General features: G+C 43.1%; 1 protein-coding gene across 4 annotated transcripts in view; it reads right to left on the bottom strand.

Moving 5' to 3' along the window:
- The window catches only part of LOC132822998 (casein kinase II subunit alpha), a 91792-nt gene extending 87118 nt beyond the window's left edge, over window positions 1–4674 (bottom strand). For all 4 annotated transcript variants that reach the window (XM_060836520.1, XM_060836518.1, XM_060836521.1 and 1 more), the window contains exon 1: window positions 4327–4674. The gene's annotated coding sequence lies outside the window, so the exon portion shown is untranslated. The remainder of the gene's footprint in view (window positions 1–4326) is intronic.
- Between the last annotated feature and the right edge of the window lie 19536 nt (window positions 4675–24210).

Here is a 24210-nt window from a genome sequence, read left to right as displayed (position 1 = left end):
CTACATACCACCTTTCAGAGTTTCAAGTCATCTGCAAACAAGTTATGTCCAGTGCTCATTAAGGCACCAATATTTGGAGACATCCATTCATTTCACTAGTAAGTCAGCTGCAGTTTAGCTAGCGCAATTTTTCCAAGTCACAAGACTTTAGGCCACAGTACAGCCAGCATAAAAAATAAGGCTTTCACTCCAGTGTAGTAGTGCTGCATAGTCAGATGTACTGCCACTAAGATGAGATGTTACTGAAGGCCCATCTACCCCTCCAAATCCTACGGCAATATTCAGGCATCCTAGTCAATATTTACCCCTCAACTGACATCACAAGAAATGATCTAGTTACTATCACATTGCTGTTGGTAGGAGCATGGTATGCACAAACTGGCTGCTGCATCCACCCAATAACAACACTGACTATGCTATAAAACAAACTTCATATTCTAAAGCATTTTGGGACATCTAGTGGTTGAGCAGCACTACATAACTAAAAATTTGTAACAATCTCTGCTTTTCGCCCCAGTTTCATACCTTTGCTGCCTCTAATTCGATGAGCTTCAAATTTCTGACACATTTATATTTTATCAAACACCTTTGGAGTGTTCATAAATAAATACATGGCACCCTCATTAACCCTCCCCATTACTTCAAAAGACCAATTTCTCCAGAAAATGAGGATTAAGTACGAGTCTAGAATTCAGGTCAGGAAAGCAGACCTCAAGCTTATCAATGGATCAAATAGAAAATACCAGAAACACAAATTCTGTCAGAATCGAATAAGCGATTCATGTCTTAGGACCGAGATATTTGGTTTTGTGGTTGCTGACAGACCTGCTACTTTCCCAGCATTTGTCTTTTTGTTTTGTATTTACAATGTTTATGTTTGTATTTACTCTGTGAATCACCATTGTTTTGCACTGGAAGCTTATATTCCATCTTGTAACTTGACAAATTAGCCTTTATAACTAATATATTCAAAAGAAACAATTTAACAAATCTTGTCTTGATATGTACAGTGAACGAGCTAGTACAACCCTTCCCCGTGCCATTCACACCAGCAGTCCAACTCTTCCTTTTCCACAGACAATATAACCTGTGGCTAATTTGAAGTCAAGACTTTGCAGTAAAAATAATACAAATTTCTTTCAAGTAAATTACAAAACTTTGAAATAGTAAACACAAAGAACAATTGTCCTCTGATATTTGGGGTCTTGTGGCACAATGGTACATTCCTTCAGAAGACCCACATTCAAATCAGGATGTGATGCCACTGAGATGTCTCAAAACATGGCCAAACATTTTAAAAAGCTGCAGCCATTTCTGCTTCAGTAGATTCCTTAAGACAAAAGGGGGTTTTGCTGCGCAGTGGTAGTAAACCAGGAGATCTGGGTTCAAAGTCCTACATGTCCTGAAAATGTGTCATAACATGGTGACCTTTGTCGCTCCCTTTTTCAATGTGATAACACAAAGCCAAAAACAGGGCTTGCCAAAGACGACCCAAAATTAACTTTATTTTGTAAGTTATAAAGATATTTTTGGAGACAAAATAAAACAATTCTATTTTAAAGCAACCTGGTCGGATGTATCATGACACTTCGGAAACAGATAGGACCATTCTCAAGAAGGGTCACCGGACCCGAAACATTAACTCTGCTTTCTCTCCACAGATGCTGCCAGACCTGCTGAGATTTTCCAGCAATTTCTGTTTTTGTTTCAGATTCCAGCACCCACGATTATTTTGGTGTTTTGTCTCTACCGTAACGTACCATAACAGACCCTGACAAAAACATTGCATAGTTATTTTCAATATAGAACATATTCAGACTCAAGGAAAGGGAAAATAGAAATAAACACTCAAACTGGAATTAATTTGCACCAGTCCTCCTCAAATCCACACTCAATCAATTTGTAATACCTGGTTTCCAATACCAGCAGGATACTCTCCAGACCCATTCATTCTATCCAACTGCTTCAATAGTTCCACGCCAGTTTATTCCAAAAAAAATCACCAAGGCCCTGAAAAGGTTGAAGCTCATCGATTGTCTAGGTTATAAATTTACAGATTACCTTTTGAAAAATGTAGATCTTAGCCAGATTATTGCATGATGACTTTTAACATTATGACATTATTGCAGACTCCATAAACCTCAAATTCAGATCATAAAATACATCCAACTCTTCTATTGTGTTAACTTCCTTATGTATTAACACAAAAGACTTTGGCTTCAATTGCCATCTCAATGAATTACAATAGCAATTCAATAAAGCTTCTAAGACAGCGCCTTCCAAACTCATGATCACACCTAGAAGGATATGGGGAGCAGATACATGGGAACAATGCCACTTGCAAGTTCCGTCCAAGCTATTCACCAACCTGACTTGGAAATAGAAAGCTTTTCCTTCAGTGTTGCTTTTTAAAACCTTGAATTCTCTCCGTAATTGCATTGTGGGTCTACCTATAGTACATGGATTGCAGTGGTTCAAGAAGGCAGCTCACCAACAACCATGTCCAGAACAACTGAGGGCAGGCAATAAACATTAACCCAGTCAGCAATGCCCACATCCTAAGAGAATTTTTTAAAATCTTGAACCTTTAGTGAGACAAACACCTAAGTCTCAGGTGAAGCAGGAGGCAATAATGCACATTTGGGATCAGAATTGAACAAGGGTTGAGCAACCAAGGTTCCTTCATTGGTCACTATGCTTCCAAGGGAAGAATGCATTCTCCAACAGAAGAGTAAGCAGTTTCCTTGCCTCACCTCATCGAAAAAAAGGAGGAATATTACTTTACTTAACCATCAAGATGGGGTAACTGCTGCAACTAATCCACTTCATCACCTCATAAGAGTGCCAGAATCAATTCTTCCGCAACAACTGGCAAATTGCTCAGTACAGTTAAACACTCCTGAGTATATGATGGACTACTATAATTACACCATGTGCTATCACAATTGCACCCTTCTCAGATCATGAGGGCACACCACAAGTCAACTTCTAGCAGACAGGTCTATTCATTACTTTCACAACATGAGACAGTACTACAAATACCCTCTCTCCAGTACAGGAGAGGTTGATTCCACTAGTACAGGAAGGTTTGTGACAATCAACTCCCCCACCAGTACATGTGAAATAATTACAATTATCCCATTCCCAGCACATGATGAGTTCACACAATTACTGTATACCCATACACAAAGATACAATAACTTCCCCACCAAAATGGGAGTCTTTATTATCAGCAGACCTCTCCAATACAGGAAATCTTACTCCATACTTATTTCCAGTACATGACTGGTGATTATGATGACCCCTCCTCAATAGAGGCGGCTTTATGACAAATAATGCTATCCATTAGTACAGGAGGGTATATTACAAAAAACTACCATCCCCAATATAGGAGGGTTTATTACAATTAAATGACCATGCCCTTCTAAAGGATAGATGATAACAATTAAACCCTCTTCTGTGCAGAAGGGGCAATTACAATTAACCCCCCTGGCCGCTGCAGGAGGGGCAATTACAATTAACCCCCCTGGCCGCTGCAGGAGGGGCAATTACAATTAACCCCCCCGGCCGCTGCAGGAGGGGCAATTACAATTAACCCCCCCGGCCGCTGCAGGAGGGGCAATTACAATTAACCCCCCCGGCCGCTGCAGGAGGGGCAATTACAATTAACCCCCCCGGCCGCTGCAGGAGGGGCAATTACAATTAACCCCCCCACCACTGCAGGAGGGGCAATTACAATTAACCCCCCCAGCCACTGCAGGATGGGCAATTACAATTAACCCCCCCAGCCACTGCAGGATGGGCAATTACAATTACCCCCCCAGCCACTGCAGGATGGGCTATTACAATTAACCCGCCTGGCCATTGCAAGAGGGGAAATTACAATTAATCCCCCTGGCCACCGCAGGAGGGGTAATTACAATTAATCCCCCAGCTGCTGCAGGAGGGGCAATTGCAATTAATCCGCCTGGCCGCTGCAGGAGAGGCAATTACATATAACCCACCTGGCTGCTGCAGGAGGGGCAATTACATATAACCCACCTGGCTGCTGCAGGAGGGGCAATTACAGTTAATCCCCCTGGCCACTATAGAAGGGGCAATTACAATTATCTCCCATACCCAATGCAGGGTGATTACAATTACCCCCTCCCCAGTACACGTGGGTAATTACAATTACCCCCTCCCCCGTATAAGGGGGTTATCACCATTACCACCACCCCCCCCCTCCCATAAAAGAACAAAACTATTCTATCCATCGCCTCTTCACCCAACCCAGTAATCCCCACCCCCAGCTCAGTGGCACCGCCATGAACACCGCCCGCTTACCTTAGCCTGGTCCTGGGAGCGGGGACTTGTTGTTTCTCTCTTCCTGTGGGCAGAATTGTTGGCTTTTCGGATATATATATTATATATGTGTGTGTGTGTCAATTCTTTTTGTATTTTTTTAAACTCTTCTGAGTTTACTTCCCTCTCGCTGGCTATTTATGATTATTCCTTCTTTTTTGTTTTGTGGGGCTTTTTTCCCCCCCCCTGGTTTTCTGTATGTATGTGCGTGAACCCGCTGAGCTCCCCTCAGGTCGGAGCGGCCGGACTCGCCGCTGGAAAACCCTCCGACTCCCCACAATATGGCGGCGCCGCGCTCCCCGCCAGCCCCGCGCTACAACGAGGCTGCGCCTGCCCGCCGGCCGGTGCACTGCCTCAATCCGTCCGGGCGAAACACACACCCTCAGTGAGCCCGCCCGGGGGAAAACCTACATCTGCTGCACCAGCTCTCCTGCTGACCCTTGTCCACTTCTGGACCCCAGCCAATCTATTCAACCTCTTTTTCAGTCATTGAAAACACGTTCTCACATGGGCAAACAAACAAATCTCATTTTCTACACTATTAAATGCACTTTCGAACCAGTAAACCTCATACACACTTTAAATGCATTGTAAAATTAGTAGATTATCAAATCTAACCATCTCTACTCCATTAGGTACACTTTCAAATCTGTAACCTTTCTTAATCCCGCCCACACAATAAAATTAAATCTCACATTAGTAGTTTATCAAAGCAATCCCTTCCATTGAATCCCCACAGTGTGGAATCAGACCATTCAGCCCATAGAGTCAACACTGACCCTCCAAAGAGCACCCAATTCAGAGCCATTCCAATAACCTTGCATTCCCATGGTTGAAACACCTAACCTACACATCATCGGACACTATGGATAACTTAGCATGTCCAATCCACTCAACCAGCACATCTTTGGACTGTGGGAGGAAACTGCAGCACCTGTTGGAAACCCATGCAGACGGGGAGAACGTGCAAACTCCACACAGACAGTCACCAAGGGTGGAATCGAACCCAGGACATTGTCCCATAAGACAGCAGGGATAACCATTGATCCACCATGCTAATCTGTTGAAGGTGACAGGGCAAGTTGAAAAAGTAGTTAATAAGGAATACAGGATCCTGAACATTATAAATATGGACGTAGAGTACAAAACTAAAGGAATGTCTAAAACATTGGTTTGCCTCCAACTGGAATATAGCATTCAATTCTGGACACCGCACTTTGGGAAGGATGTGAAGACATTAATGAGGACACAGAAAAGATGCATAAGAATGCTTCCAGGAAAGAGTTAATATGGATGGATTGAAGAAGCCAGGCTTATTCTCCCTGGCAGATGCGGGATATCAGAATCAAGAGTGTGGTGCTGGAAAAGCACAGCAGGTCAGGCAGCATCCGAGGAGCAGGAGATCAACATTTCGGGCATAAACCCTTCAAAGGCCTTATGCCCGAAATGTCGATTCTCCTGTTCCACCCTTTCGACTCTTATGCTCACTGGCGCCCCTTTCTACACTATAAAGTACGCTCTCAAATCAGTAGATTATCAAAGCAATCATTTTCTACTTAATTAAATACATATTAAAATTAGTAAGAAGTCTCACTTTTCCCCACAGAAAAATTCCTCTGAAATTAGGATGTTACCAAAAGTGTCTTTTCCTGCACAATTAAACACACTTTTAAACCAATAAGAATCCTCTTTTACCCACAACAAAATTCAGTCTCTGTTTTTTCCACTGCACCATAAAATGGGACTTGCCAATTATTACGAAATGTTTCTGTATCCCCACAATAAAATTCATTCTCAAGTTCGGAAGTTATCAAAACTCAGTTTTCTTACACCATTAAAAATGATTTTACATCAGTAAAAAAACTCTTTTCCCTACAATAAAACACTAAATCTTTGCTTCCTTACAATGAAGTGTACTCGCAAATTAATGTATCATTAAACATCCCTATTTGTACAATAAAAAATTCTGAAAATATGACATTAATTTACCACTTCTCATTAAATAAAAGGACATTTCATATCCTGCAAATTGTTAAACAATTATGTTACATAATAACAATGCACTTACAGATCTCTTCAAATTGCTATAACTGCTCATTTTCAGACAAGAAAATACACTCTCGAGATAACAAGTTGTTAAAATACTCTTTTTATATAACAAAAAAAACTTTTTCACATTGCCTGATGTCATTTCACTTGTGCAAGACAGATATTGTCAAATCTTCTGAAATTAAATCATTACGCTTTACATAGTAAGAATGGTCTCTCAAACATCTCCTAAATATATGTACACCATAATTCTCAATTACTCTCTTCTGATTTCAGGCATTTCCAATACTCACTAAGTTTTTGGTCACTCTTCCTAACATCACCTTTTCATCAGCAATTATTTCAATTTAACTTGAGCTACTTCATCCAGATTCATCACCAGTCATTTTGTCTCAATTGCCACTGAACAAAGATAGATCATTATGAGAGAGCAATGTTGACTCTCTCTCATTATAACACACAAATAATATTCATCTGACATCCATACTCAAATCTGCCACAAAGTCTTGTGGTGATGGGTACATGACATAGCATTCCCAGAGAGCTGTAGCCACAAATCTGCACACAGATGTTTCAGGCTACTGGGTCATTGTTGACTGGAAGGAAAGAAGGTGAACTCAGCATCTCTTTGAGCAACTGATCTATTCTATTTATGACCACTCTGCTCAACTTCTTAGAATGATGAAGGATTTAGAAAAGTTGACAAACATGTTCCAATTCACCGTCCTGAGCAACAGGCCACAGCTGGCAGGGATCACATCAACGTGATTGTATGTCATTCTCAAACATTCTCTTGACAGGGTACCCTTCATTGTCCAGTACTTCTCAAAAACCTAAAAACTATGCCAGCTCACGTGGAGCAGCTCACCAAGATCTTCCCCACACCTCCACTTCTCAACTTTAAACAACCACCAAACCTCAAACAGATCATTGTTCGCAGCAAACTGCCTGGCTTTCAGAATAACAGCATACAATTTTGTCACTGCATGACGTGTCAAAGTGCTGACACAGGCATCACCACTATACGTGGGGACACCTCCCAACATGTACATGACAAGTATTCATGTGACCCGGCCAATGTAGTCTATCTCATACATTGCAGGCAAGGATGCCCTGAGGCATGATACATTGGTGAGATCGAGCAGAGGCTATGGCAACAGATGAATGGCCACCATGCAACAATCAACAGATAGGAGTGTTCCCTCCCAGTCAGAGAACACTTCAGCGGTCCACAACATTTGACTTCAGACCTTTGGGTGACCATCCTCCAAGGTGGATTTTGGGATAGACAACAACGCAAAGTGGCTGAGCAGAGGCTGATAGACAAGTTCAGTACCCATGGGAATGGCCTCAACCGAGACCTTGGGTTCATGTCACACTACAGGTGACCCCACTATACTACACACACATACGCACACACACAGACACTCATGCACACAGACATACATACACACTTCTACAGACCATACACTCACACAGACCCTCTCTCATACACAAGCTCTCTCTCATACACTCACACATACACTCCCACATTCACACACACAGCCTCTCACAGATGTGTAGCCCTTTACACTCACACACGTACGCACACTCTCTCACAGACACTCATAGCCCCCTACTCTCACACACACACGCACAAACACAAACACATATATGTTTGTGGGGTGAATTTGTACTTGCAGAATTACATTTGCTCAAAAACTGCATGAATCCATGTAAGACTCTGCAAATCCCTTTTTTAGATTAGAATCAGTCTGAACATTGGGGCACAGACAGCCTCACACAGGGCACCTCACACTTTCAATGCATTATCTGGGCCAACATAGCACCTATTGTAAAGTTTACTTGAGAATGTAACTTTATGAAAGTTCTGGAATTTATGAATGAAAGAACTGAAACCAACATGCCCATTCTAAAAGATGAGAGACTTAACAAAAAATCCAGATCTTTTTCAATATATGATTTCAGTTACATCACACTGTAAACTTTGGCTATAGATTCTGTGTCCTACGATCTTATACTTCACAACTACTTGATGAAAGAATAGCACTCCAAAAGTTAGTGCTTCCAAAGAAACTTGTTGGATTATAACCTGGTGTTATGTGGTTTTTAATATTCTCAAACAAGAAAGTAAAAGTGCTGCCATCCATCCTTGGCTCATAGTAATTGCATATGTTCAAAGACAATGCCTCAGCTGCCAGACCAGAGAGCAGAATTTTTCTGAGTTATCAAGAACTGGTTTTACACAACTCCTCCAGTGGTCCGCAGCACTATAGTGTTCAGTTAGTCTGATTCACCGCTATGATAGTGAAGTAAGCATTTGGTAAGCTTTCCTTTATTGGTCAGTGTATTGAGTATAGGAGTTGGGAGGTCAAATTGCAGCTGTACAGAACATTAGTTAGCCCACTTTTGGAATACTGCATGCAATTCTGGTCTCCTTGCTATAGAAAGGACGTTGTGAAACTTGAAAGGGTTCAGAAAAGATTTACAAGGATGTTGCCAGGGTTAGAGTGTTTGAACTATGGGGAGAGGCTGATTAGGTCGGGGCTATTTTCTCTAGAGTGTTGGAAGCTGAGGGGTTACTTTATAAAGGTATATTAAATCATGTGGGCCATAGATAGGGTAAATAGACAAGGTATTTTCTCTGGAGTGAGAAAAGGTGCCAAGTATGGCATCAAAGAGCTGTAACAAAACTGGAATTAAAAGGAACCAGGGGGCAAACCTCTGCTGGTTGAAGTCATATCTGACACATATGAAGATGGTTATGGTTGTTGGAGATCCAAGACATCTCTACAGGAGTTCCTCAGGGTAGTATCCTAGGGCCAGCCATCTTCAGTACTTCTTCAATGATCTTCCCTCCATCATGAGGTCAGAATTGTGGATGTTTGCTGATGAATGCACAGTGTTCAACACCATTCATGACTCTTCAGATACTGAATCAGTCCATGTTCAAATGCAACAAGACCTGGACAATATCCAATCTTGGGCTGACAGGTGGCAAGTAACATTTATGCCACACAAGTGCCAGGCAATGACCATTTCCAATAAGAGACAATCTAACCATTACCCCTTGACATTCAATGATGTTGCCATGACTGCATTTCTGGGGGATAGAGAGCGAGGACTGCAGAATCTGGAGATCAGAGTCAAAAAGTGTGGTGCTGGAAAAGCACAGCTGGTCACACAGCATCTGAGGATAAGGAGAGTTGACCTTTCGAGCATAAACTCTTCATCAGGAACATTTTTCTTCACTGAATCTCCCACCTTCAACATTCTGGAGTTACCATGGACCAGAAACTGAACCGGATTCACCATATAATGTTTACAAGTCAGGTCAGAGGCTAGGAATACTGCAGTGAGTAAAATCACCTCCTGATTCCCTAAAACCTGTTCACGATCCACAAGGCGTACGTCAGAAATGTTGTGGAATACTCCCCACTTACCTGAATGAGTACAGCTTTAACAACACTCAAGAAGCTTGGCACCACATCCATAAACATCCATTCCCTCCACCACCAACTCTGAGTTGCAGCAGTGCGTACAATCTACAAGATGCACTGCAGAAATTCACTGAAGATTCTTAGGCAACACTTTCCAAATCTATGACCACTTCCATCTAGAAGGACAAAGGCAGCAGATACATGAGAACACCACCGCCTGCAAGTTCCCCTCCAAGCCGCACATCATCCTGTCCTGGAAATATATCGTTGTTCCTTCACCATCACTGGATCGAAATCCTGGAAATCACTTCCTAATGGCATTGTGGGTCAACCCACAGCATATGGGACTGCAACAATTCAAGAAGACGTATCACCGCTCTCATCCCAAAGGGAAACTATGGATGGACAATAAATGTTGGCCCAGACAGTGACACTCACATCCCATGACGGAATTTAAAAAAGACAGTAAGACACAGTCCTCAGTGAGAGTTTACAAAAACCAAAAGAACTGTGGATCCTGTAAATCAGAAATGAAAACAGAAGTTGCTGGAAAAGCTCAGAGGTCTGGTAGCATCTGTGAAGAGAAATCAGTTAACATTTCGGGTCCTCGAGGAAGGATCACCCGACCTCCCTCCTTGGAGTCGGCCATTGATTGACACTTGTGTAGCATGAACATTATTTTTCACTTGTGACCCGCAAGTCTGGATATTAGATTAGATTCCCTACAGTGTGGAAACAGGCCCTTCGGCCCAACAAGTTCACACCGACCCTCCGAAGAGTAACCCACCCAGACCCATTCACGTAGTCCCTACTAATGCACCTATTACTACAGGCAATTTAACATGGCCAATTACCTGACCCGCACATCTTTGGACTGTGGGAGGAAACTGGAGCAAACCCACACAAACACAGGGAGAATGTGCAAATTCCACACAGACAGTCACCCCAGGCTGAAATCGAAGCCAGGTCACTGTACTGCAAGGCAGCAGTGCCAGCCACTGAGCCACTGTGCCGCTGGATATTGTCCAGCTCTTATTACACTCGGATGTGAACTGCTTCAGTATCTGGAGAGTTGCAAATGGTGTTGAACGTTGTCCAAATATCAGCAAATATACCACTTCTGACCTTACAATACTGGGAAGATCACTGATGAAGCAGTTGAAGAATGTTGCCTATGGCACTACTTTATTTTGCAGTGAAGCGACTCCAGGAGAATTGCTAACACCAGAACATGGTTCTCTTCACCAGGTTTGCCAAAATAAAACATTTGACACAGTCAGTAGTGCATGTCTTTAAAAGGTAATTGCTACAAAATGTGCCTTTGAGAAGGATTTGTTCTGTAATTTTTTTTTTTAGAAAGCAAACGCTGTAAACTTGGAGGCAAACAGTCTGATCTGAGACCAGCTAGCTTTGGTGTTTTTTAAAGTTGAAACAATAGAAGCAGCATGAAAGGGTGAGGTCAAATTCCTATAGAACCAGGATTTTAGTTTTAATTTAGCGTTGCTGGGGCTTTGAGGCTGGATGAGGATGCTATTATTCCTCTGTTACAGCTAAAAGCTAAAGTTCTCTGCCTGCTACTGGAATTGCATGTGAGACAATCTGTTTTACAGAAATTGTCTTTGCCGAGGGTGCGTTAATGAGGTTGAATCAGAAAATGCATGGACAGTGAGACCCCCTTTGAAAGTAGATGACAATGACAGGCAGAGAGAGAACACAAAAAGAAGAAATCCCCAGCCAGCAACTTGTCCAAAACTCAATTGTAGGGCATCATGACAGGTTGCTTGGTGATCAGCTGACATGGGCCTCCCATTAACACAGCCACCTCAGCGAAAAGTGAGATACTCCGAAATCCTCAGCAGTCAGGCAGCACCTGTGGAAAGGGTAACAAAGATAATCAGCTGGATTCTTGTCCTGCTGTTGTTCATCACACAACTAGGAAGAAGTTGGGAATATGATTGGGCAGCACAGAGGCTCAGTGGTTAGCACTGCTGCCTCACGGGTCCTGGGTTCGATTCCCGCCTATCCGTGTGGAGTTTGCACATTCTCCCTGTGTCTGCATGGGTTTCCTCCGGGTGCTCCGGTTTCTTCCCACAATCCAAAGATGTGCAGGTCAGGTGAATTGGCCATGCTAAATTGCCCACAGTTTTAGGTGCATTAGTTAGGGGTAAATATAGAGTAGGGGAATGGGCTTAGGTGGGTTTCTCTTCGGAGGGGCGGTGTGGACTTGTTGGGCCGAAGCCTGATGAAAGGCTTTTGCCCGAAACATCAATTTTCCTGCTCCTTGGATGCTGCCTGACCAGCTGTGCTTTTCCAGCACACTCTGATCTAAACTCTGGTTTCCAGCACCTGCAGTCCTCATTTATGCCTGATAGATTTTTCAATCCCATTTTCCGCTTTCTCTCCTTGGCAATCAAGAATTTATCTATCTCTGTTTTAAATATACTCAATGACCTTCTATGGCAATGAATTTCATAGATTCACCCTCTCTGGCTAAAGTAGTTTCTCCTTACCTCTGTTCTAAAAGGTCTTCCCTTTACTCTAAGGCAGTACTCTCAGGCTCTCATCTCCCCTGGCAATACAAACATCATCCCAACATCCACCCTGTCCAGGCAGTTTGTATTCTGAATGTTTCAGTCAGATTCCCCCTCATCCTTCTAAACTCCTTTGCATATAATCCCAGAATTGTTAAAACATTCCTCATATGTTAAACATTTCGTTCTTGGGATAATTCCCGTGAACCTCCCCGGACCAACTCTAGGGCCAATACATCTTTCCTGAGATATGTGGACCAAAATTGCTCACAATACCATAATTCTTATGGCTGATAATTTCTCAGTCCAATCCTCCTGACTTCTCCCTCTAACCCTTGATCCTATCTCCAATCAAGAACCTATCTATCTTTGTCTTAAATACAATGACTTAGCCCCCATAGCCTTTCGTAACAAGGAATTCCAAAGATTAACTATCCTCTGGTTGAAGAAATTCCTCCTCATCTCAGTTCTAAAGGATTGTCCCTTCTGTGTCCTTGAGTCCTATTAGTGAAAACATCTTTTCCATATCCATCTTATCCAGACCTCTCACTATTCTGTAAGTTTCAATCAGAACTTCCCCATTCTTCTAAACTCCATTGAGTACAGACCCAGGGTCATCAATCACGGGATGGTGGCTCAGTGGTTAGCACTGCTACCTCACATCAACAGGGTTCTGGGTTCGATTCCAGCCTTGGGCATCTGTCTGTGTGGAGTTTGCACATTCTCCCTGTGTTTGCATGAGTTTCCTCTGGGTGCTCTGGTTTCTTCCCACAGTCCAAAGATGTGCAGGTCAGGTGAATTGGCCATGCTAAATTGCCCATAGTGCTGGGTGCATTAGTCAGAGGGAAATGGGTCTGGGTGGATTACTCTTCAGAGGGTTGGTGTGGACTGGTTGGGCCTAATGGCCTGTTTCCACACTGTAGGGAATCTAGTGAATCACTTCCCAAATAACAAGCTCTTCATTCCCAGGTCACCTCTGGACACTTCCAATGCCAGCACATCCTGCCTTAAATATAGGGCTCAAAAATATTCCAAATGTGGTCAGACCAGAACTTTATATGGTCTCAGAATTACACCTCTGCTCTTGTATTCTAGCCCTCTTGAAATGAATGCTAATATAACATTTTACTTCCTAACCGCCAACAGAACCTGCATGTTAACCTTAACAGACTCCCGAACTGGGACTCTCTTTGTGTTTCAGATTTTCAAAGCCTTTCCCTGTTTAGAAAATAGGCTACTTCTCTACTCTTCCTGCCGAAGTGCATAACCTCACACTTTCCCACATTATGTTCCATCTGTGACTTCTTTGTCCACTCACTTAGCATGTCCAAATCCTTCTGCAGCCTCCCTATTCCCTCAACACTACCTGTCTCTCCACCTATCTCTGTGCCAACTGCAAACTTCGCAACAATGACCTCAGATTCTTCATCCACATCGTTAATGTATATTATGAATAATTGTGGTCCCAACATGGACTCCAGCAGTCACTGGGTGCCATCCTGAAAAAGATCAGTTTATCTCTACTCTCTGCCAGTCAGCCAATCCTCTACTCATACCAGTCATTGCTCCTACCACTACGGGCTTTTATTTTATTTAGCAGCCTTCTGTGTGGTACTTTGCCAAAGGCCTTTTGGAAATCCAAACCAACCATGTCCACTGGCTCTCCTTTGTCTAACTTTCTCATTAGCTTCTCAAAGAATTCTAACTGTTTTGTCAGGCATGACCTCTGCTAAATGAAGCCATGCTGACTCAGCCTTATTTTATCATGCACTTCCAAGTACTCTGCAATCTGATCCTTAATAATAGACTCTATAATCTTACCAACGTCCAATGTCAGACTAACTGGCTTACAATTTCTTGTCTTCTGCCTCCCTTCCTTCTTAAACAGGGGTGTTAGATTAGCCATTTTCCAATCCTCTGGGACTTTCCCTGACTCTAGGTATTCCTGAAAGATCACACCAATGCCTCTGCAATCTCCTCAGCTTTCTTCTTCAGAATTCTGGGTGTGTAGTCCACTTGGTCTGGATGACTTATTCAGCTTCAGAACATTCTGCTTCTCCATCACCTTCTCCTTAGTGATGGCCACGATACCCACTTCTGCTGCTTGACTCTCTTGAAGCTCTGGTACGCTGCTGGTGTCTTCCTCCATAAAGAGTGATGCAAGGTATCTATTCAGTTCATCTGCCATTTCTTGGTTCCTCATTGCTGCTTCTCCAGCCTTACTTTCCTGCAGTCCAATGTCAACTCTTGCTGCTTTTAACCTTTTGGATATCTAAAAAAAGCTTGCAATCTTCTTCTTTATTACTAATTTGTTTACTCTCACATTTCATCTTCTCCCCCTCTTATTTTTTTTAGTTATTCCCTGCTGGTTTTTAAAGCTTCCCAATCCACTGGCTTCCCACTAATATTCTTTTGCTTTAATGCTGTCCCTGACTTCCCTCATCAGCCATGGTTATCTTCCCCTCCCCTTAATCTGGTTCTTCTTCCTTGGGATAAATTTCCGCTGTGCGTCCTGAGTTACCTCTAGAAACTCCTGCCATTGCTGTTCCACTGTCTTCCCTGCTGGGCTCCCCTTCTGGTCAATTCTGACCAGCTCCTCCCTTAACTCTTTGTAGTTACCTTTCCATAATTGTAATACTGTTATATTTGATTCCAACTTCTTCCTCTCAAACTGCAGGCTGAATTCTACCCTGTTATGGTTAGTGTCCCCAGGGGTTCCTTCACCTTCAGCTCCCTAATCAAGTCGGCCTCATTACACATCAATGCAATTTGCCCACTGCATTTCTTACATTACAACATAAACTGCACTTCAAAAGTACTGTAGTTCACCAGCTGCAGAGTGCTTTGGGATGTCCTGCGTGACTGACAGGTGCTGCATATAAATGACTTTCACCCTTTGGTTTGTGGTGCAGCAGGTTATCTGATGTGCTTTGATCTTGTTAGCCAGATGAGAATTTAAGGGTTGAGCCTGACTGAGCACAGCCTGTCTGCAACACAATCTGTGGTGGACCCAAGTGGAGAAGTAACATCCTTCCTGTGCTGTTTTTTTCCCAGCTGTGTTGGACATTGCCTCTCCTGTCATGGAAGATTCTCTTTCTCGGAGTCAGTCTAAACTGTGGGCGGCACGGTGGCACAGTGGTTAGCACTGCTGCCTCACAGCGCCAGAGACTCGGGTTCATTTCCCGACTCAGGCGACTGTGTGGAGTTTGCATATTCTCCCCGTGTCTGCGTGGGTTTCCTCCGGGTGCTCTGGTTTCCTCCCACAGTCCAAAGATGTGCAGGTCAGGTGAATTGGCCATGCTAAATTGTCCGTAGTGTTAGATAAGGGGTAGGTGTGGGTGGGTTGCGCTTCGGCGTGTCGGTGTGGACTTGTTGGGCCGAAGGGCTTGTTTCCACACTGTAAGTAATCTAATCTAAACTATTTTTCTTTTCGCTCCACCTCCAATGATTTGAATATTTTGTACTAGGTTTACATGGTTTATTTCTGAGTGTCAGATGGCATTCTTCCTGAGTGTAGGATTATTTGGTATACTTGTGTTAGAAGTTACTACGTGGACCTGCCAATCAATGATAAATATTTGAACACAACTTACAATCAAAATCCTTAATTAATAAATCTTTAACTGAATGTAGAAGGTGATTTCCCTGTCCCACCCGTATTCAAGCCAACCTGCATCAGCAATGACCAACAGAAATGCAATAAATAATCATTCTGTCATACTGTTTATAGCATTCACAGAAATTATGGCAAGAATTTCCTGCCCTTCCTCAAACATTATCTCAGGATCATTAATGCATACTTGAATTAGCGGAACAAGCAGACAGGACCTCTGTTTGACAACTTGTCCGATTGATGGCACCTCTGACAATGCAGCACTTCCTCAGCGTGGCATGAGGTTCAGAGCTCTCTGACCCAGATTCACGAGCGCCAGCAACTCACTCACCCTTGGCTTAGCATTCAATTCTTCTTTGGCTCATGTGCAGATGTGTAAAGTTCAGCTCCTCATGAATCAGAGCATATCCCATCATGCAACAGCGACATTCCCAGCCCACCATACATTGCAATAGTCTAAGACGTATGTTTTGAAAAAGGCAGATAAAGAGGTCACCCGACCGCCACATAATCGCTGTTGGCACCTCTCCTTGGCTCAACTCAAATCTGAATAAAGAAACGGTTGGCAGGAATTGGACTGAATTCCTCCCTCAGCCAGGACCACCAAGCTTTGAGTCATTTGCATTTCGCCAATGGAGCACCAGGGATTGTTCACAATTCCCAAGTCAGCGCATTTCTGCAAAGCCATATATCTCATGTCTCTCGACTATTTCCCAGGATCTGCTCTCAGTTTCTTGTCGTCATAGTAATTGTCCAGTGTTGGCAGTCATAGGAATTAAGCGGTGGGTGGTCATGTTGAGATGAGGAAAACTGTTTGCTTTCTTTTGCCCAGGAAATGTGGCTACCTGCTTCATGGGAAATAAAATGTGAAGTACGTTTGTGTGGATTCTACATTCTACCACCAGATGGTGCACCAGTAATTTCATGAACAATTGTTTGGAGATGCCGATGATGCACTGGGGTGGACAAAGTTAAAAATCACACAACACCAGGTTATAGTCCAACACGTTTATTTGTAAGCATTAGCTTTCGGACCACTGCCCCTTCATCAGGTGGTTTGAAATATACAATTGTAAGACACAGAATTTATAGCAATTTACATCACACTGTAAATTTTTGCTATAGATTCTGTGTCTTACAACTGTGTACTCCACAACCACCTGATGAAGGAGCAGCGCTCCGAAAGCTAGTGCTTCCAAATACACCTGCTGGATTGTTACCTGGTATTGTGTGATTTTTAACTTCATTAACAATGGCAGGGAATCGCTCCCATATTTAACACTTTCATCAATAGATTGGTGAATTTGGTTGCTGTTTCCTGACCCTGATCAGCCTGATTTCACCTGAACGCTTCTGGCAAGTGGTGAGAGTCTACAAGAAAATTCCATCTTGCACTGTGCTCACCTGTTAAAATTCATTGGGATGTAAAATTGGATGCAGTGTAATGAGTGTCAGATTGGGACTTCCTTCACCTATGTCATATCTGTTCGCATGACGTCACCTTCCAAAAAGCGCTGCTGACATGGCTTCATTTTTCCAAACTGTGTTTTCCTATCCACAGTGGTTGATAGGTCTCTCAACCACATCCAACGTATCAGCCCTTGCCCCTTCCCATCACTCATATCAGTGTGATCAGGGTCCCCTTATCCTCACTTCTCATCCTACCAGCCTCCACATTCAAAGGATCATTCTCCGCCATTTCAGACAATTCCAGCAGAATGCCACCACCAATCATTCCTTCCCCTCACTCCCCATCTACAGTCCACAGGGTCCCTGCTCTTCGGACATCCTAGTCCATTCTGTGACCACTAATACCACACCTTCCATGTAAATGCAGAAGATCCAAGGCCCTAAAGAGTCTTCCCAGGTGAAGCAGCATTTCACCTGTACCTCCTCCAAGCTTGCATATTGTATTCGCTGCACCCAATGTGACCTATGCTATATTGGAGAAACCAATACAGACTGGGTGACTGTTTTGCAGAATACCTCTGGTCGTTGCACCCACATGACCCTGCCCTTCCCACAGTCGGTCATTTTAACACAGCATCTTGCTCGCTTGCCCATATGACTGTCCTTGGCATGGTGCAGTGATCCAGTAAATCTCAGTGCAAACTGGAGGAACAACATCTGATCTTCAGACTGGATACTTTACAACCTTCTGGACTTAATATCGAGTTGAACATCTTCGGTTTGTGAACCCATTCCCATTCCTTCCCTTTCTTTTAGCTTTATTTGTTAGATTCTCTGTCATCATGTTTTCTCTCCCCTTCCCCATCTTCAGTGGGACTGTCTGTTCTTTCCAATTTGTCAGTTAGATACACCATTGTGCTGCTGTTACCACATTCCAATCGCTTAATCTGCTCTATCAACACCCTTTCTCCCCCAGCACTCTACCTCCCTCCTCTTCACAGCAGCTCTGATGGAAAGTCATCTGGACGAGAAATGTTAACTTGTTCTCTCTGCGTGGATACTGGCTGACCTGCTGTGACCTCCAGCATTTGTTATTTTCAGTACAGATTCCAGCATCTGCAGTAATTTGCTCCTAGGTTGAAACAAGACTTCCTTGGTCATAGAGTCATGAAGCATGGAAACAGACTCTTCAGTCCAAACAGTCCATGCCACTTAGTCCCACCTACCTGCATTTGGCCCACATCCCTTGATTCCTGATGAAGGGCTCCTGCCCGAAACGTCAATTTTTCTGCTCTTCGGATGCTGCCTGACTTGCTGTGCTTTTCCAGCACCACTCTGATCTTGACTCCCTCCAAACCTTACCTATTCATGAACTTACCCAATTGTCTTTTGAATGTTGCAACTATACTTACATTCACCATTTTCTCTAGCAGTTCATTCCACACACACACAAAACTCTGTGTAAAAATGTTGCCTCTCCTGTCTGTTTGAAATCTTTCTCCTCTCACTTTAAAATTATGCCCCCTAGTTTTGAACATCCCCACCAAGGGAAAAGTCCCTTGTAATTCACCTTATCTCTATCCCTCGTGGTTTTATAAACTTTAATAAGATCGCACCTCAATCAGTGAAAAAAGTCTCAGCCTTTCCAATCTATTTTTTATATCTCAAGCCCTCCATTTGTGGCAACAACCTGGTATATTCTTTCTGAACCGTCTTCAGTTTAATAATATCTTTCCTGTAATAGCTTGACCAGAACTGCACATAGGCAGAAGTGGGTACTGCAAATGCTGGAGATTAGAGTCAAGGTTAGAGTGGTGATGGAAAAGCACAGCAGGTCAAGGCAGCATCCAAGGAGCAGGGAAAATCGATGTTTCGGGCAAAAGCCTTTCATCAGGAATCTGCACATGGTCAAATGCCAATTCTGAACATTTACAATTTGTGAATCATCCACGATTCTCCCTTGGCTGATTCTAAATGTTTTCTAACTAACTGGTTGAGATTTATCAAGATGTTGCTCGGTTTGGAAGGTCTGAGTTATGAAGAAAGATTGGAGACTATGAACTTTTTTCACTGGAACACAGGAGGTTAAGAGGTGACCTTAAAGAAGTCTATAAAATCATGTGGGGCATAGATAGTGTTAATGCTATGTGTATTTTCTCTGAGATGGGAAGCTCAGAGTTCGTGACATTACCACTGTAACGCATAAGCCACCCTCCAGTGACTCCATCAAATCCCAATTTCTTGGGATTTGACTTGACTTGATCAGTTCTGATCAGTTGTGCCTTTCATCTGCACCCGTTCCCCACACCACCTATTCCGCTCAATAATGACAGTTAGATGTGTAAAAGAAAGACAAAAAGTATTCTTTTCACAACTTTTCACAATCTTTTCTACTACAGTGCAAGTCAATCATTCCAATCCTCTAAGGTTTCAATATTGAAACCACATAGGGGTAGGTAATGGTTTGGTGGTATTATCACTGGATTGTTAATCCAGAGCCCCAGGTAGTGTTCTGGGGACCTGGGGTTGAATCCCACCAAGACAGATGTTTGAACTTGAATTCAATTTTTTAAGAATCTGGAATTAAGTGTCTAATGATGATCATATATCCATTGCTAATAGTTATTTTCTTTAGGGTAGGAAACTACCATCGTCACCTGTGACTTCAGTCCCACAGCAATGTGGTTGACTCTCAACTGCCCTCTGGGCAATTAAGAATAGATGAATAAAAAAGTTATTGTGGAAATAGAATTTTTTAAAAAATAGCCTAATGGCAACCACGTAACCCCTGTTGATCATCATAGAAATGCATCTGAATTATTAATGCTCTTCAGGGAGGGAAATCTGCCATTCTTACCTGGTCTGACCTACATGTGACTCCATACTCATAGTAATGTAGTTAATTTTTAACTGTTCTCTTGGTTGGCCAGCAAAGACACTTAGTTGCATCAAACTGCTACAAAGTCTAAACAAAAAATTGAAACCTGAAAGACCACTGTCATCAAACAGCTTTGGAAATGACAACAGTCCAGTCCTTGCAGAGTAACTCAGTCGCACCACTACTGACCAAACTGGTCCAGTTCTTAAAGATGTTGCTTCGAGATTGGTTCTGTGGCAAATGGGTGAACAAACCAACAAGAGAGAAAAATTTAATACACTTCATCCACACTAATCTGTCACCATGACAGTATTGATGAGAGCAAACACTGTGGAAAATCCTTGTGGAGATTAAGTCCCATCTTCACATTGAGAATACTCTCTATTATATTGTGTGGTAACCTTGACTACATTATGAATGCCATTCGAGAGATAGATAGTTGTGCATGTTATCTGGGTACTTCCACTGTTCTAGGAAAGCACCTCAGAATCATAGAGATGTACAGCACAGAAACAGACTCTTCGGTCCAACTCGTCCATGCCAACCAGACATCCTAACCTCATTTAGTCCTATTTGCCAGCACTTGGCCCATATCCCTTCCTATTCATATACCCATCCTGATGCATTTGAAATGCTGCAATTGTACCAGCCTCCACCACTTCCTCTGGCAGCTCATTCCATACACGTACCATCCTCTGTGGTGAAAAAGTTGCCCCTGGTCGGCATGGACAAGTTTTTATATCGTTCCCTTCTTACCCTAAACTTATGCCCTCTAGTTCTGGACTCCCCCCACCCCAGGGAAAACACCAGACCTATTTACCCTATACGTGCCCCTCATGATTTTATAAACCTCTATAAGGTCACCCCTCAGCCTCCGACGCTCCAGGAAAAACAGCACCAGCCTGTTCAGCCTCTCCCTGTAGCTGAAATCCTCTAAACCTGGCAACATCCTTGTAAATCTTTTCTAAATCTTTTCAAGTTTCACAACAAACCTCCAATAGAAAGGAGACCAGAATCGTTTGCAACAGTCCAAAAGTGGCCTAACCAATGTCCTGTACAGTCGCAACATGACCTCCCAACTCCTGTACTCAATACTCTGACCAATAAAGGAAAACATACCAAACGCCTTCTTCACTATCCTATCTACCTGCGACTCTACTTTCAAGGAGCTATGAACCTGCACTCCAAGGTCTCTTTGTTCAACAACACTCCCTAGTACCTTACCATTAAATGTAAAAGTCCTGCTCTGATTTGCTTTTCCAAAACGCAGAACCTCACATTTATCAAAATTAAACTCCATCTGCCACTCCTCAGCCCATTGGCCCATCTGACCAAGATTCCATTGTACTCGGATGTAACCTTTGTCACTGCCCACTACACCTCCAATTTTTGTGCCATCTGCAAACTTAGTAACCATATCTCCTATGTTCACATCCAAATCAGTTATATAAATGACAAGTGGGCGGCACGGTGGCACAGTGGTTAGCATTGCAGCCTCACAGCGCCAGAGACCCGGGTTCAATTCCGGCCTCAGGCGACTGACTGTGTGGAGTTTGCATGTTCTCCCCGTGTCTGCGTGGGTTTCCTCTGGGTGCTCCGGTTTCCTCTCACAGTCCAAAAGATATGCGGGTCAGGTGAATTGGCCATGCAAAATTGCCCGCAGTGTTAGGTAAGGAGTAAATGTAGGGGTATGGGTGGGTTGCGCTTCGGTGGGTCGGTGTGGACTTGTTGGGCTGAAGGGCCTGTTTCCACACTGTAAGTAATCTAATCTAAAAAGTAGTGGATCCAGCACCGATCCTTGTGGCATACCACTGGTCACAGGCCTCCAGTCTGAAAAACAACCCTCCACCATCATCCTCTGTCTTCTACCTTTGAGCCAGTTCTGTATCCAAATGGCTAGTTCTCCCTGCATTCCATGAGATCTAACCTTGCTAACCAGTCTCCCATGGAGAACCTTGTCGAACGCCTTACTGGAGTCCATGTAGATCATGTCTACTATTCTGTCCTCATCAATCCTCTTTGTTACTTCTTCAACAACTTGCCCACCACCGATGTCAGGCTCGCCAGTCTATAGTTCCCTGGCTTTTTCTTACTGCCTTTCTTAAATAGTGCATCATGTTAGCCAACCTCCAGTCTTCTGGCACCTCATCTGTGACTATCAAATATCTCGGCACGAGGCCCAGCAATCATTTCTCTAGCTTCCCATAGCACATGTGAGATAGTCAATGATGTGCCAGGAGTGGGAATGATCACGAATGAGTTGTAGCCTGTGGATGTTGAGCCACATTGACAGAAATCATTGCAGGCCATGATCGAAAGAGAGTGAGAAAAGGCAAACATGAAACTGAACAACAAAAATTGTGACTGAAGTCAAATAGATAGGTCATGTACAGAAAATTAAAGGACTTTACCCTGACCCCTATAAGGTGACAGCTATATCAAAAATGCAACAACCAATGATTTATTGGGTTTGTGAACTACCTCCAGAAGTTCATGTCCAACTTGTCTTCAGAGTATGAACTTCTACCAAAGCTCACATTCCAGAAATGTGCAGGAAAATTGGGGCACAGAGTGAAAAGCAGCATTCAGTCACATCAAAGAACTGATGATGATAATGTTCTGAGCTGTAAAAGTGATAATGATGAAGTCGTCCTGCAGAATGATGCCAGCAAAACAGAACTTGGAGTAACACTCTCAGAGCACGGTCAACCAGTTACGTTTACATCAAGAGTGGTAACACATGCTGAGTGGTGCTGCACACTGATTATATGAGAATACCTCGCTATTGTCTTTGCTTGTGAGCATTTTAACCTGTTCAGGAGAGACAAAATGATTGTACAGTCCAACCACTTGTCATTTCAAAACAACTTGCTCAAACTTTGCTTCCACCTGCCCCAAAGCATTTGTAAAGGACATTACTTTGTTTGCTGAGACATCAGTTGGAAGCAAATTACAAGCAAGGGAAGCAGCTATACTTCATGATATGGTGTCGAGGTGTACTTTATTTGATGGATGTTGATGAGATTTGAATATTGTGTGAAATCATCCAGATCTAACAATAAACAGCAGAGCAACATGTTCTGGAAGTCAGAGGCATTGAATCAGACAGATAAATGTCTTGAACAGAACAAACTACAAAATGCAATGCAGCCCTTCCCGTGTTGCAAGAGGTTGTAATGAAAAGATGGCCTGAAGCTATCAAGAAAACACCTTTTACATGAGAAGTTGGAGTGGGGAAGAGGGGTAGACAGGTTGAGGTGATTAATGTCCCGGCTGCTGTTGGAAATGAAGAGGTCGAGGGCAGGTAATAGGCCAGCACAGGGTGTCCAGATGGATGGAGTGTGTTGGAGGTGGGCGAAGGGGTCCTCGGAACGAGAGCCTAGTCAGAAGACAACAAGAGAAGTACTCTTTGGCCAAACGAGAGCAATTATATAAAGCACCATATCAATGCTGTACTTGTGATGAACATCAAGCTAAATAAGATGAATAGTAGCTCATGACTCATGAATCCCAGAAACCACGGATAAAGCTACAGTATACCTTTTCACTCTTACTGGATTTGAGTATCTCATCACAGTTGATGACTGTTCAGAATCGTGGGAGTTAAACGAATCAATGATGCAACATTTATTAATGAGATTATAGAATGTCTGAAAACATGAGACAGTTATGTTATGATATAGTAAGACATTGAGACCTTCAGTTTTAAAATCATTTTTAGTTTGGAGCTATGAACTGTGAGCTGAGTTCTGAAGGTGACCTTTGGGCTGTGAGCAGCAGCATGTTTTGAAAGACGAAAATGATCAAACCGATATTTCCTTATGATACCGGGCCTGGAACTTAATTGCAGGTTGATCCTTGTTCAAAGAACTCTTGACGTCTTGGTTCTCGAGATGCATTATGCTCAGACAGATGGTAGCTGTTCGAATGTTCACAGGAGCCTAA

Source organism: Hemiscyllium ocellatum, chromosome 15 (genome assembly GCF_020745735.1).
Source record: "Hemiscyllium ocellatum isolate sHemOce1 chromosome 15, sHemOce1.pat.X.cur, whole genome shotgun sequence".
Taxonomy (NCBI): domain Eukaryota; kingdom Metazoa; phylum Chordata; class Chondrichthyes; order Orectolobiformes; family Hemiscylliidae; genus Hemiscyllium; species Hemiscyllium ocellatum.
This window is presented reverse-complemented; position numbering and strand designations above follow the sequence as displayed.